Raw genomic sequence first — 14,483 nt, forward strand, 5'->3', positions numbered from 1 at the left:
TCTGTGTCTCTCATGAATAAATAAATAAATCTTTTAAAAGAAATGGAAGCAGGAAGAAATAGAAAATTTGAACAAACTAATTACTAGCAATTACATTGAATTAGTTATGAAAAAACTCCCAACAAACAAAAAGTCCAGGAGGTCTTCACAGGTGAATTCTACTGAGGAAGAGTTAATACATAGTCTTCTCAAACTATTAAAAAAAATAGAGAGGAGGAAAACCTTCCAAATTCTTTAGATGAGGCCAGCATTACCCTGATATCAAAACCAGATAAAAATAGAACAGAAAAATATAACTACAGGCTAACACTTCTGATGAACAAAGATACAGAAATCATCAACAAAGTATTAGCAAATAAAATCCAACAGTACATTAAAAAAATCATTCACCACGATCAAGTAGGATTTATTCATTGGACACAAGAGTGGTTTAATATATGCAAATCAATTCATGTGATATATGACACTAATAAGAGAAATGATAAAGATGATACCATCTCAACTGATGCAGAAAAAGCATTTGACAAAGTACAACATCCATTTATGGTAACAACTCTCAACAAGATAGGATTAGAGGGAACATACCTCAATATAATAAAGGCTCTATATGAAAAACACACAGCTAACATCATGCTCAGTGGTGAAAAACTGAAAACATTTAAGATCTAGAACAAGATAAGGGTGTCCACTCTCACCATTTTTAATCATATGGTATGGGATGTCCTAGTCGCAGCAGTCAGACAAGAAAAGGAAATAAAAGGCATCTAAATTTGTAAGGAAAAAGCAGAACTTTTACTATATGCGGATGCCATGGTATTATACATGGAAAACACTAAAGATTCCACCAAAAAACTACTAGAACTGTAAATGAATTCCATAGAGTTGCAGAACACAAAATTAGTATACAGAAATCTGTTGTATTTATATACACTAATAATGAAATAGCAGAAAGAAAAATTAAGAAAGCGATCCCATTTACAATTGCATCAAAAAGAATAAAATGCCTAGGAATAAACCTAACCAGGGAGGTGAATGACCTTTATTCCAAAACTGTAAAATTCTGGTGAAAGAAATTAAAGATGACCCCCACAAATGAAAAGAAATTCTGCTAATGGACAGGACGTGTCAATATTGTTAAAATGTTCATATTGCCTATAGCAACCTACAGATTTAATGCAAATACCATCAAAATACCAATATTTTTCACAAAAGTAGAACAAAGAATCCTAAAATGTGTATGGAACCACAAAAGACCCCAAACATCCAAAGCAATCTTGAAAAAGAAGAACAAAGCTGATGGTATTGCAGTTTCAGATTTCAAGATATACCACAAAGCTGCAGTAATCAAAACAGTGTGATCCTGGCACAAATACACAGATGCACACATCAATAGAACAGAATAAAATCCAGAAATAAATCCAGGTGTTTATGGTCGATGAATGGCAAAGGAGGCAAGAATATATGATGAGAAAAAGACTGTTGGGAGAACTGGGTGCCTCTATGCTAAAGAATGAAACTGGCCCTCTTTCTTACACCCTGCGCAAAAATACACTCAAAATGGATTAAAGCTTCAAAATGAGACCTGAAGCCATAAAACTCCTAGAAGAAAACAGGCAGCCTGTGACTTTTTTTTTTCTTTTCTTTAGAATGCTTTTTTTAAGCCATGGTTATATAAATATATGTATCCATAAGCATATTGAGAGAGGAATTATCTGATCTTTTTGGTTTTATTAAAGTAGAATCTGAGGCTACATGCATTTTAGCATCTGGATTATCTCAGTTAACATTACCTTACAGAAACTCTTCTGCTGTTTCTAATTCATTGTTTTTCATGACTGCATAGTATTCCATGATATGCATTCCTCTGTTGATGAGTTTTCAATTTATCTTTTTCTCCATAATACATTTATTTTTCCCCACCACAATAGCCAGTGAAACAACAACCATACCCATATCCATATATGTATATTTTAAGAATTGGCACCTTTCTTTCCATAGCTAGGAGTGCAGGACTTTGAAATTTGGCTCAAAGACTATAGATAATTTTTATTTTGATAGATACTGCTGGATTGATTTCTGAAATGGATATGATAACTCATTTTTTCTACTAAATGTGTGAGCATTCTTTCTCCCTTGGTGACACAAGTTATCAGCAAGATGTCCATTTATTTTTTTAAGATTTTATTTATTTATTCATGAGAGGCAGAGACCCAGGCAGAGGGAGAAGCAGGCTCCCTGTGGGGAACCTGATGTGGGACTCGATCCCAGGACCCCGGGGTCATGCCCTGAGCCGAAGGCAGATGCTCAACCACTGAGCCACCCAGATGTCCCAAGATGTCCATTTAAAAATGTTTTCCAGTGAGAAAAGTAAAATGCGCCTGGACATTTGAATTCATATGATGACTATGAAATTTGAGCATTTTTCATGTTTGCTGCTTGACTGGATTTGCTCACTATTAATTTCCATTTAAACCTTCATACATATTTCCATTGGTTGTTTGTCATTTTCTTTTCAGAATATAAGTGTATTTGGATATTACACATACTATCTTTTACCATTTGAATTACAAATATCTCTTCTAGCCATATTTGACTATTGGTTTTGCTTTTGGTATTCCTTAGCGTAAAATTTTTTTGTTTTATAATTCTGGGTCTTAAGAAAATCTTCATCTCTAGATGCATGTAACTTCTTAAAATACTTGTTTTTTAAAATATATTTTAAAATCCTTTTCTAATATTTGAAGGTGGGTACTAAGTTCCTTTATTTGTGCATTTCTTCTTAAATAATAAAGTAGTAGCATGCAAGTAGTGGTATCCCACTAGCAGATACTTAGAGCATAGATTTTGGTTTCTGAAAACCACTGACTTCTGGAGGGAACCAAAGGTCCTTGGAGAAATGGCTGATTATAGATTGCGGCCAGGAAAATACAATCAAGTACAGATTACCATGTGGTGCAATAAAGCAAGAAGTTGTTCAGAGACTAATGTAATATATATCACATTATTATAAAAGAACATGGTCTGAAAATTATACTTGAATTTGTTAAAATAGTCTTTGCCATTTTGTACTCAATATGCATTGCAAGAATTTTAAGGACATACAAAAATAATGCACATTATCTTGAGTAACTCTCTCTACTTCTTATTCTACCTTTCCTTTGGCAAGAAGAGCGACCTGGTGGTGAATGGCGAGCGTGGAACACCATTGCTCCGTGCTGCTGGGTGTTAAAGTCACTTACCCATGAGTTCTATCTTCATAACACACCAAGCATTTGAAGCATTGTGCTTGCAGCTATTTGGGTCGGGTGGTCTGTACCGTAGACTTACACCACCCTTTGGAGGAGTGTCTCAAAGTCGGCACTTAGGTGGGAGAACCAGGGAGCCCATAGAGTCATAGGTTTAAAATGACTCCTCCAATCCAGCAATGTTAACAACAATGCTGGTAGTTTAATATCCATCTCTTTGATCCCTGCTTCTCTTTCTGAATTGGTTAGCAATTGAAGAGAGAGAGAAAATTTGACTTGGTGCCCACACCACAATCTCCAACACTTAGTAATGTGTAGACATGATGTACTTTAAGGACGTGTGATAGCAGCCAATGGAAGCCCAGAATAGTGCTGTTTATTTGCATTTTAATTTGACTACAGAATTGTTTCGTTCAGGCCCTTCGGTCCAATGCTAACTTAAGTCACGTTCAACAGACATGATTTTCTTCTCCTCATGCTTTACAACCCTAGGTAATAAAAGATATCATAATTTACTTTAAAGTCCATATTCTACAGGCATGACATGATTTTTTAGCTTCGTGAGGCCTTGAAAGACTGATAAATGGTAGCGATATGGTGGTTTTAGAAGCAGTTGCATAAGAGCTTTATTTTAAGTCCCAGCCCTGCCTTACAGCAACTGTGAGAACAGGTTAAATTTACTTAATCTCTAGATCTCAGTTTCCTTATATGTAAAAATAAGAATAGCAATAGTGTGTACCTTATAGAGTAGTTGGAAAGATTAAATGAGCCTAAGGCATGTGCAGTGCTTACTGTAGTAAATGCCATATAATCCTCAAAAATTTAGCACCTGTTACACACACTTATTTGCTAAGTAGATAAAGAATTAGTTGGGAAATCTGGGAATTCATTCTTGCCATAATTACAGTGAATGATGGTCCATTTGTGAAGAAAGCTGAGGGTAGACTTATTCTAAAATAAAAACAGGCAGCAGTCATCATCTTTATCCTGGAGAACTGTAAATAAGTGGAACTACACGCCATCAAAGATAAATCAAAATATCAAGGACAGATTTCTGTGAAGTAGGAAAGAAAGAGAAGAAGTAAATTATCAGTTATGTGTGTAGGAGAGGGAGCTTAAAAGAACAAACCTCCAAAAAAGGAATAAAAGAAATAAAAAGGTGATTATTCTGAATTGATCCACCCACCAATAGGCTAATTGAATAACATCTATGACTGCAAATTGAAGTATGTATATTTTTCTGACCATTATTTTTACATAGACGTTTCTCTATTTAACGAGAACAATAAGCAACTGGAAAATACCAATTAGCCAGCATGCCCAGCTGGATCTTCCTTGATGTTCATGATGAAAGCTTTGTCCATGGAGAGACTACCAGACTGGTGATAAAGGTAAGACACGCATCTTCTTTGGAGTGTGGAGTTTCCGATCTAATTTTTCTATGGTTGGTACTTTGTAGATTTGGAGAGCAGAAGTTTGGTGGGAAAAACATTAGTGTGGACGTATATTAAGATTCAGCTGCTAACTTTTATATGTAAAAATAATTCTTCAATTTTGAGTTATATGCCTTCAAGTGCGATCTGTTGTGTCTTATAGCATCGTGGTGGTATTTAAATGTCTCTAAGCCTGACCGTTCACTTGGACTGATGCAGAGAACAATGAGCATTGGTTTCTAAGAAGCTAGTAAGTAATTTAAATAACAAATTTGCTTAATTTTAGTTTACAATGATCTAACATTTTGGGAAAATTCACTTACTTGGATATCACAATGACATTTCTTAGGAAAACATGCTTGTTTTCAGAGGCTTATAAGGATGCAATCTACACGAGTCTGTTTAATATATATAACTACGGATAGGGTTAACATTGGAAGTTTTAAGTACTTTCTTTCAGAATTGGGATTTTTATTTTCATTCTCTGTAGCAAGTTAACCTTGAGATATGTGTGAAAACTAAAGGGTGGATAGCAAAATAGAATGTTGTGACATGAAAAGAAATTTGATGAAAGTATAACCAATTCAGAGATTTTTTGTCGAACAAGTGAAACCAAAGATTTTTTCCCCCAGTATCACAAACTAATTGCATTTCTTTCTGATTTCCTTGGAGACACACGTGGAATGAAATGTAATAAATACTCCACTTGTGTGTTTACTTACCAGAATGTTCTCCTCAGAAAAAGTAATGATACCCTTTCATTGACATCATCCAAGTGATAATATACTTTTGTTTCTATCATTGGAGTAATAATAACCTTTCAACCACATCACCACACAGTGCTTCTTTCTTTCATTGTACATAATGCATAAAAATAAAAAGGCTATATTATTTCTTAGGGAGAAAGATTGTTATTTAAATAAATTCACAGACATCTGAAAACTATAGTTCCTTGTTAATATGTACTAAAATTTCTATAGATACTTGTAACTTTCTACAAGAATTTAAATATTCTTTCAATTCTCGCATTATACTTCAGATCTCTGCTATTTCACATCTCAAAAATATGACTTAAAACGAGTTTTAGTTGCTTAGATCACAATGATAAGGAATTGGATTTTTTTTTTTTTTTTGCCAAATTCTTCTTAAGCTGTTTCAAAGTCTGACTTGCATAAAATATCATTGGTAAATAAACTGTATGCTACTAAAGGACAGATACTATGTTTAAGCTTATGTGGATGAGTGAATTCAAAATAATCCAATGAGGTTGACACTCTTCAAGGTGAGCATTTAAATTTTTTCTTTTAAGTTGTCTTACTTAACTCATAGCTTTAATGTAAAACAATATATATTTAATCGAGTCCTTTATGAGTTGACGCCTATCATAATATATTGCATATAGTGTACAAGAAAGGCAATATTAAATATATTAAATATTTCAGATAAAAAATTAACCTTAATAGTAATAAACAGACATAAATCTCAGGAAATAGGCTGGAGGAATTTTGCAGCAATTGATTTTAAAATTTTACATTTTTAAATATATGTTCATTAAGTAAGTGCTTGCATCTGGTCTTACTCCATACCCCACAATGCTGCATCTGAGCTGGGTAGCACTGGTTGGAAGGCACACTTACAATCAGAGGGCAGAAATATCACCATTATTTCTGAATTTCTGCTACTGCAAATACTCTCTGGGTTAAAGCCTAACTTGCCTATCAGATTTTATTGGAACAAGGGAAACCCAGTTAAAGCATTTTCCAAAATTCATATTTATTAAGGAGAGCAAGAAAACAACCTTAAGACTGGGTTTAGTTGTTTTAAAAGTCAGCTTTTGGTTTTCTTTTAGAAGGAGAGGGATTGTTCACTGCATTGGTGGTAATAGTGCTGGGGTGAAAGTGTTACCTAGGTGGTGAGACAATGTACTAGGTCCCTTTGGAAAATATTAAAAGTGATGTGTTATTTTCAGCGGTGATTATTCTAATATATATGTATATATATATGCAATAGCTTTATTGAGATATAATTCACATACCATACAATTCACCCACTTAAAATGTACAGTTCAATGTTTTTTATATATTCAGAGTTATGTAACCATTGCCATAATCAATTTTAGAATATTTTCATCAACCCCCAAAAGAAATCCCAAACCCATTTACAGTCACTCCCCATTTCTTCCCAGTTCCCCTCCTACTGTCCCAACTTTGGGCAGCCACTAATTTCCATTCCATCTTTAAAAATTTGTCTATTCTGGACATTTCAGAATGACAGACGATCAAAACCAACCCCTTTGTGACTGGTTTCTTTCTCTTAGCGTACTGTATTCAAGGTCATCTATGTTGTATTATCAGTGCTGTATTGCTATCTTTAAAAATTATTTAATTTTTTTTTTCAAATTAAAGTTCTCACATATTTAGCACTGAGCCAACCTACTGGTGGCAGAAGCATAGTGACAGAGAAAAACCATTTCCCTGATGTGAATAATCATTTGAAGATTTGCCAGGCTGTTTTCCAAAGAGGTTGTGCCATTTTACATTCCTACTAATGGTGTATGGGATTTCTGACTTCTTTGTTTCTTCTTTTTTCTTTCTTTCTTTCTTTCTTTCTTTCTTTCTTTCTTTCTTTCTTTCTTTCTTTCTTTCTTTCTTTCTTTCTTTCTTTCTTTTTCTTTCTTTCTTTCTTTCTTTCTTTCTTTCTTTCTTTCTTTCTTTCTTTCTTTCTTTCTTTCCTTCCTTCCTTCCTTCCTTCCTTCCTTCCTTCCTTCCTTCCTTCCTTCCTTCCTTCCTTCTTTCTTTTTGTGAGGATACTTGAAATATGTTTAATAATAAAAGACAACCAACATTCTTTTAATTTTTATTTGATTTATTCTGTGCAGAATTTACTTTGGGCCATAAGTTTTTGTTTCTTCAGTTTCTTCTGGGATATCTTTTTCTTCTGTGCAACTGCCTCTTCTGGTTTAAGGACAATCTGCTCTTTTTCAGTAAGGATCATCTCACTGTGGCAGGGAGAGTTCAAGTATGGGTTAATCCAATCGTGAGCCCTGGAAGTTCTACGTCACATCTTGGGGGGTTTGTTCACCTGGATGTGCTCAATGACCAGAGAATCTATACCTAAATCCTTACATTCAGCATTACTCTCTTTATTTTTAAGCACGTGTAGTAAAAATCCAGCACTCTCTTTGGGCCACCGATGCTGTGTCCAGCCCCACTGTTTGGCCCGGGCACACCTACAAACTCCACCGAATGGCACACACTGTTTCTGCAAAGTGACATCTTTCAGATACTTGGTGGCTTTTTGGATAGGCATACCCTTGATGGCCCGGGCAGTTTCATGTGTGTTCTTCAAGTGAACATGAAGATTTAAACCTCTTGATTTGCATGATTTTGTAGGGTTTTCTGGGCCAAGTAAATAGTGAACCATTTTCAGGGGTCACCTCAGGCTGCTTAGGGGAAGAGGAAGAGCAGTGGCTCCTGGGTGGAAGTTCTGATTTCTATGCCACCTTGTCAATACTTGATATTATCTGTCTTTTTGGTTGTGGCCATCCTAGTGGAGGTAAAGGGTATCTCATTGTGGCTTTGATGTGCATCCCCTGATGATGTTGAATGAATTTTCAGGGGCTTATTCGATATTTGTATATTTTCTAGGAAAAACATCAGTTCAGATCCTTTGCCTATTTAAGCGATTATCATTAGTATTTATATTATTTTAATAATTTTTATATATTATCAATTTTGCTTTCAGTGGTTTATTAAAATGAATACCTTAAGAGTGTGTGTGTGTGTTTGTGTCTATAATAAATTCTATTATTAGCAAAACATTAGTTAATCAAATTTTTGGTGAACATGACATAGAAAAACTCATTTGACTTTTATTATTCTGGAGTCTGTGACTATCAAACTTTGTAGATTTTAATCCACAAATATTTTTAATATTTCACCCAGAACACAGCTTATAAAATAATAGGATGTATTGATTGGAAATTAAGTTCAGGAAGTAAATTATTTGTTGTGTTTCTTAGAAAGATATAATATGAAGAAAAAAGTAAACTTTCATGGATTTATATATTTTTCTAATGCATTTAAGTGTTTTTAAGAAGAATAAAAAATTTTAGCATTTGAGCAGTCATCTTTCAATTTTTTCATAATCCTTTCCTTGTATATATTATTTCTTTTAGGCTATAAATTAAAAGAACATAAATATTTTTACACTTCAACAAAAATAACCACCTCCACTCCCCACTTCCTTATCTTCAATTGAACATATAAGGGAAAGAGTAAAATTCACATTTCCCCATTGATGTTGCTGCTCTGGCCCATCTGGCCCATTCACCATTCTGAGATTGGCACAGGTAGTATAGCCCTAGCTTACGTGGAAGAGCACTTAAGAACAAATGAAGCGGGATCCCTGGGTGGCGCAGCGGTTTGGCGCCTGCCTTTGGCCCAGGGCACGATCCCGGAGACCCGGGATCGAGTCCCACGTCGGGCTCCCGGTGCGTGGAGCCTGCTTCTCCCTCTGCCTGTGTCTCTGCCTCTCTCTCTCTCTCTCTCTGTGACTATCATAAATAAATAAATAAATAAAAAAAAATTAAAAAAAAAAAAAAAAAAAGAACAAATGAAGCTTGGAGAGGAAACCAGCTGGCACTACAATGTCAAAGTACTAAGTATTCACTCATGAGTAACTGAAGGAAATGGACAAGACAGCAGAGTCCTCATGATGAGGCCAGGGTCCCTGGTATTTGAAAGAAGGGTGACAGGTGCTAATGGTCCTTTCCTTTGGGTGCCTTTCCTTGGGGATGGATGTAGTATGAAAGTCACGTTAAGTAGCTGGACAAAAGGAATGTGTAGCTCAACACATACTTGACCTCCCTTTGATGAAAGGAAGACTATGAGAGGTAAAAATGAGAATTATCTCAATTTGCAAACTCACTGGACAATATGAATTTCTTTTAGGACTCCTAATATATTTCAATCAAATAACAAGTTTTCACCATGAAAACAAAAAATGAATTGGATGAAAAATGTGAACAAACTAAACTTAGTTATAAATTTGAAAATTTGGGTATACACAGGGAACCAGCATTCAAAGTATAATCCCTGGGGGGCCCTGGGGGGCCCAGTCAGTTAAGCCTCTGAGTCTTGAATTTGGCTCGGGTCATGGTTTCAGGGTCATGGGATGGAGACCCACGTGGGGCTCCACACTCAGCACGGACTCTGCTTGAGAGTCTCTCTCTCTGTCTCCCTCTGCACCCCCCCACTTCCACTCGTGCGTGCATACTCTCTCTTGCTCTCTAAACAAAAAATAAATATAATCCCTATTTGAAGTGGTCTTTGAAATAAAGCAGGGTATAAATGTATAACTTGAAGATCTGGACACAGTGAATAATTGCTGAATACATGGGGGCCCAACAACAACATCTTCTGAGGTCCTCTTTCTTCTGCTCACCCTTCTTTACTTTCGCTGATAGACATGCAAGTGGAATTTTGCCATTTAACAACCAAGTTCTATGTCAGGGGGAGAAACAATCTAGTAACGCGAATATGGAGAAGAGTATGTGTTAGGCCAGGAGAAATGCAAATTGTCCATATAGAAGAAGAAAAAGAAAAAAAAAAGGAAGAGGGAAAGAAAGAGTAAGAAAAAGCAAACATACTTAAGGCAAGAATTTTGTATTTATAAACATGCTTTCCTTTAGCTGTGGCTTTTGCAAGTGTGTGTGTGCATTTTGTAGTCTTAGTAAATCACGACTATTTAACCAAGAGTGTAAAGTTATTAAATACCGACAGCCAATCCCCTAAAACTTATATGCATGAAAAGATGTAAAAATAAAATGAAACAAAGAAATTTCCTATTTAAAATTTAATGCTGATGTGATTAAAAACATATATCAACAGCTTAAAGGCTATCAGACTTCATAATCAAGGAGTAGGCTTGTTATAATAAAAACAAGCTTCATTGTCGTTTCTGGGTGCAGATTTAATTTATTCTTATTTTTTTTAAAAGCCGAAAATGGTAGGAGGTGATTCATTTATTTGGATGGAAAACTACATCTGGGTCAGAGTTAATAGCCTTCTAAAAGTAAAGTATCATTTGAGAAGGCTTGTGGGTACGCCTGGAGCTTTTTACTTTTATATCATTTGCTAATAAGCTAGCTATCTGGAAGCTATTAAATTAGAATATTTGATTTTGCTGAGATTAAAAAGAAATATTGGACTCATAATATTTTGTACAGAAAACTTCCGTTACATTCTGTGACTTTTTAAAATCCAATGTCATGGCTTGTTTCTTCTGTTTTTTAGGGTTGGTTTGTTTGTTTTACTTTAGGAAATGTTTCTCTATTTGTAGGTAAAATAAAATAAGTATGACAACTGAAGTAGGATAATATTCTTAGCTGATGTTTTACAAGGCTTCAAACTTTAGAACTATGTCTGATTTAAAGAATTTCACGGTTAATATTTGGGCTGTATAAATTCACTGGTTTTTACTAGCAGGTAGTAAATTGCCAAAACCTATCTCTGAAAGATAATTTGTTATACTCTAAGCATTTTTCCTTCTGGCTCTAATGGGCACATAGGTATAGTGTAGGGAAATGTGAGAACATTCACAAACTACTCTCTAGCAAATTAAAATTGATAAAAAATATAGTTAGAGATGAGAGAAATGCCATCACCAACACTTGTATTTGGCAAGTGTTATAAGGTTTTTAGATTGTAATTTTTAATATGTGGTTTTTCTTTTATTTTCCTTTTTAAATTCTTCTTCCTCTTTTCATTTCTTTGCTTCTTTTCTTTTTCTATCCTACCAAAATTATTTTTTGCTACAAACAAGACATGTTTCCACTTTGGGAAGGATTTTAGAATGTCAGTGATCATCCATTTGGTTTTACAGGCTCAAGGTGCGTGTGTGTGTGTGTATGTGTGTGTATTGGACAAGTTTTTATTCTAAGAAAATTGTAAATATAAATTTAAATTTATTATCTTTCTCTTTGCCTAACATTTTATATAAATTATACATAGTTTTATTTTATTTTATTTATTTTTTTTAAAGATTTTATTTATTTATTCATGATAGTCACAGAGAGAGAGAGAGAGGCAGAGACACAGGCAGAGGGAGAAGCAGGCTCCATGCACCGGGAGCCCGATGTGGGATTTGATCCCGGGTCTCCAGGATCGCGCCCTGGGCCAAAGGCAGGCGCCAAACCGCTGCGCCACCCAGGGATCCCTATACATAGTTTTAAAGACAAAGCTGCAGTAAATAGTTCAGAATCTTCGTGATCATAATCTTTCCTTAAAATTTTGTACTAGAAATCCCTCTATTGACTTACTTTAACTTGAAATATAGTCACAAGTGGGCCTCCCTATAATACTTTTTTGAAGGTTCCATCCATGGAACTGCCAATATGAAAATATCATAATTAATTTCTTCAAGTAGTTATTAAACATATTCTTCAAAGATCTTCTTGAGCATAGGGAGTTATTGCCTTGGGAATAAGACTTTTAAAATTTCGCTTATAAGATCATTGTTTAGAAATCTTGGAAATCATTTTCCCACTGCAATAATATTAAAATAATGGGACTTGGTCCAAGAGTGATCCTCAAACTGGTTGATCTTTCTCATAATGAAGCTGAAGTGTAGAAACCTGGACTCAAACTTCCATGTATTGTTTGCAAGGGAAAAAAATGGGTTGAACACTTTTGATTTTCTGCTTTACCAGGGTTCTGCTCTATGTAATCTGATTCTTATCCCTGGCTGCACAACTCCATCCGGAGAAAACCAGGAATTGCTCAGATCTGGTTCACCGCAATTTCAGGCTAATTTTAACCAAGCCCATAACACTGCTCTTCCTTTTAAATTTATCCCTTACTGGTTCTCTAACAAAATATTCAGAAGAGAAGCTGCCATGGGTGTTTTATCTTTCCTCCCATCATTCTAATTCCATATTCTCCTTTTCCTCAGGTTTCATCCTATTCCTCATCAAATGATTATTCTTCCGACTTATTTGAAAACATTCAGAGATTCAAGGCACTTCCCTCCTCCACCCCCACCACCCAGCTTGTCAGTTTGTGATTTGCTTCAGTTTTAGAGAAAGAGATGATTCTATTATAAAGCCAGCCTGGCTCTGTGTCCTTGACCTAGCTCTTTCTGTTTCATGGGGGATATTATTCTTACAGATATTCTTTTCCAGTCCAGAATCTCACACGCTGCTTAGCATACATATTTATTCCCATGTCCCTGTCTGGCTGCTGTCTTCTTTCCTTCTTTCCCTTTAGTGAAAAACATCTTCAATGTCGCTTTCATCTCTATCCATGTGACCTTAAATTCATGTAATTGTTTTCTCTCCTCCCCATTCTACTGGGAGACCTATTCATTGTCAACTCTAACTGGCGTTTATTCACTCTCGATCTACTCAATTTTTTTTAAGATTTTATTTATTTATTCATGAGAGACACAGAGAGAGAGAGAGACAGAGACAGAGAGAGACAGAGACACAGGCAGAGGGAGAAGCAGGCTCCATGCAGGGAGCCCTACATGGGACTCGAACCCGGGACTCCAGGATCCCACCTTGGGCTGAAGGCGGCGCTAAACCACTTAGCCACTCAGGGATCCCCTCAATCCTCAATCTACTCAATTATTTAACGCATTTCACCTTTTTTTTTTTTTTTTTTTTTGCATTCCACCTCTTAAAGTGGCTCTTTCTCAACTTCTGGGCAAGCATATTACACTGCTCTGCAGTGCTCCAATTCTTCTTCTCTTCCTATCTTTTAAATGCCGTCTTTTCCAAATATTCATTCCTCTGTTCTCACAATTGAATACTACACCTTGGGGATCTCACGTCCCCCAGGACTGCAACTCTCCCTTCTGTGTGAAATAATCTTGAAATAACAATTGTTTTCTGCTTTCAAAGGGTTTTTGCCTGCATAATTATACTTAATCTCCTGTACAAACCTATGGGGTAGATCTTATTTTATAGACTATAAAGTTTATCTTTTTCAGCTTCCAACTATCTGGCTACTTTCCAAAAGTTAACTAGCTAGATATTGCACTTAGGCATTCAATATAAAGCAGTAACACATTCAGGATTAAATTTATAAGCTTTTTCCTGCCCAGTGTCCTTCCTCCCCGATATTCCTATTGGAGTTAATAATACAACTACTAGCCAAGCCATTTAGTTCAAAATCTTGACCTGAGTTCGGTTTCAAATAGTAGGGGCTTCCAGTGGGATTAACCTGGATCATCATCTATTGGTCACAGCTATGATTTGTTTCTGCCCAGAGGACTCCTGAATTAAGTGTGTGGGTTTTCCACAGCAAGCAGTTCTCCCATTCTCTGTGGACTCAACTGGGTGCCTTATGATCTAATTCAATTCTAATGCTAACTCCCTGGAGTTCACGCAGACCCCACAAGACTGTGCCCTCCACTGCAGACGGCAAGCATATGTAATGGGTCCCCAGGTTACCCACACTTTTGTCCAACATGGCTACAGATCAGAGGTTCCCACAAATCTCTCCTCAGGTTGTCATAATGGTCACAGAATTCAAGGAAACACTTTACTCACTATTACCGGTTTATTATGAAGGATGTACACACACAACTGGCAGGAAAAGCAGCAGAAGACACAAGCTGCTGGTTGTTAGGTAAAAAGATGTTTACCCTTCCTCCTCCACTGTCACTCTCAGACTCCCAAAACCAAAGCAGTAAGGTGCAATTAAGGAGGAAGATGGATATCCCAGTATATAACGCTGTATATTCCTGGAATATAAAGGATATTTTAAAGAATATAAATGAATAGCTAGATAAAGAGGCACAC

The 14,483-nt window shown here is 35.8% G+C and overlaps 1 long non-coding RNA gene across 2 annotated transcripts in view; it reads left to right on the top strand.

The window, feature by feature from the left end:
• Positions 1-14,483, top strand: part of LOC140618802 (uncharacterized) — a 127,213-nt gene that overhangs the window by 69,994 nt on the left and 42,736 nt on the right. For both annotated transcript variants that reach the window (XR_012018868.1, XR_012018873.1), the window contains exons 3-4: positions 4,507-4,636; positions 4,842-4,928. This is a non-coding gene — a long non-coding RNA (uncharacterized lncRNA). The remainder of the gene's footprint in view (positions 1-4,506; positions 4,637-4,841; positions 4,929-14,483) is intronic.

This window comes from Canis lupus, chromosome 1 (assembly GCF_048164855.1).
Source record: "Canis lupus baileyi chromosome 1, mCanLup2.hap1, whole genome shotgun sequence".
Lineage (NCBI taxonomy): Eukaryota > Metazoa > Chordata > Mammalia > Carnivora > Canidae > Canis > Canis lupus.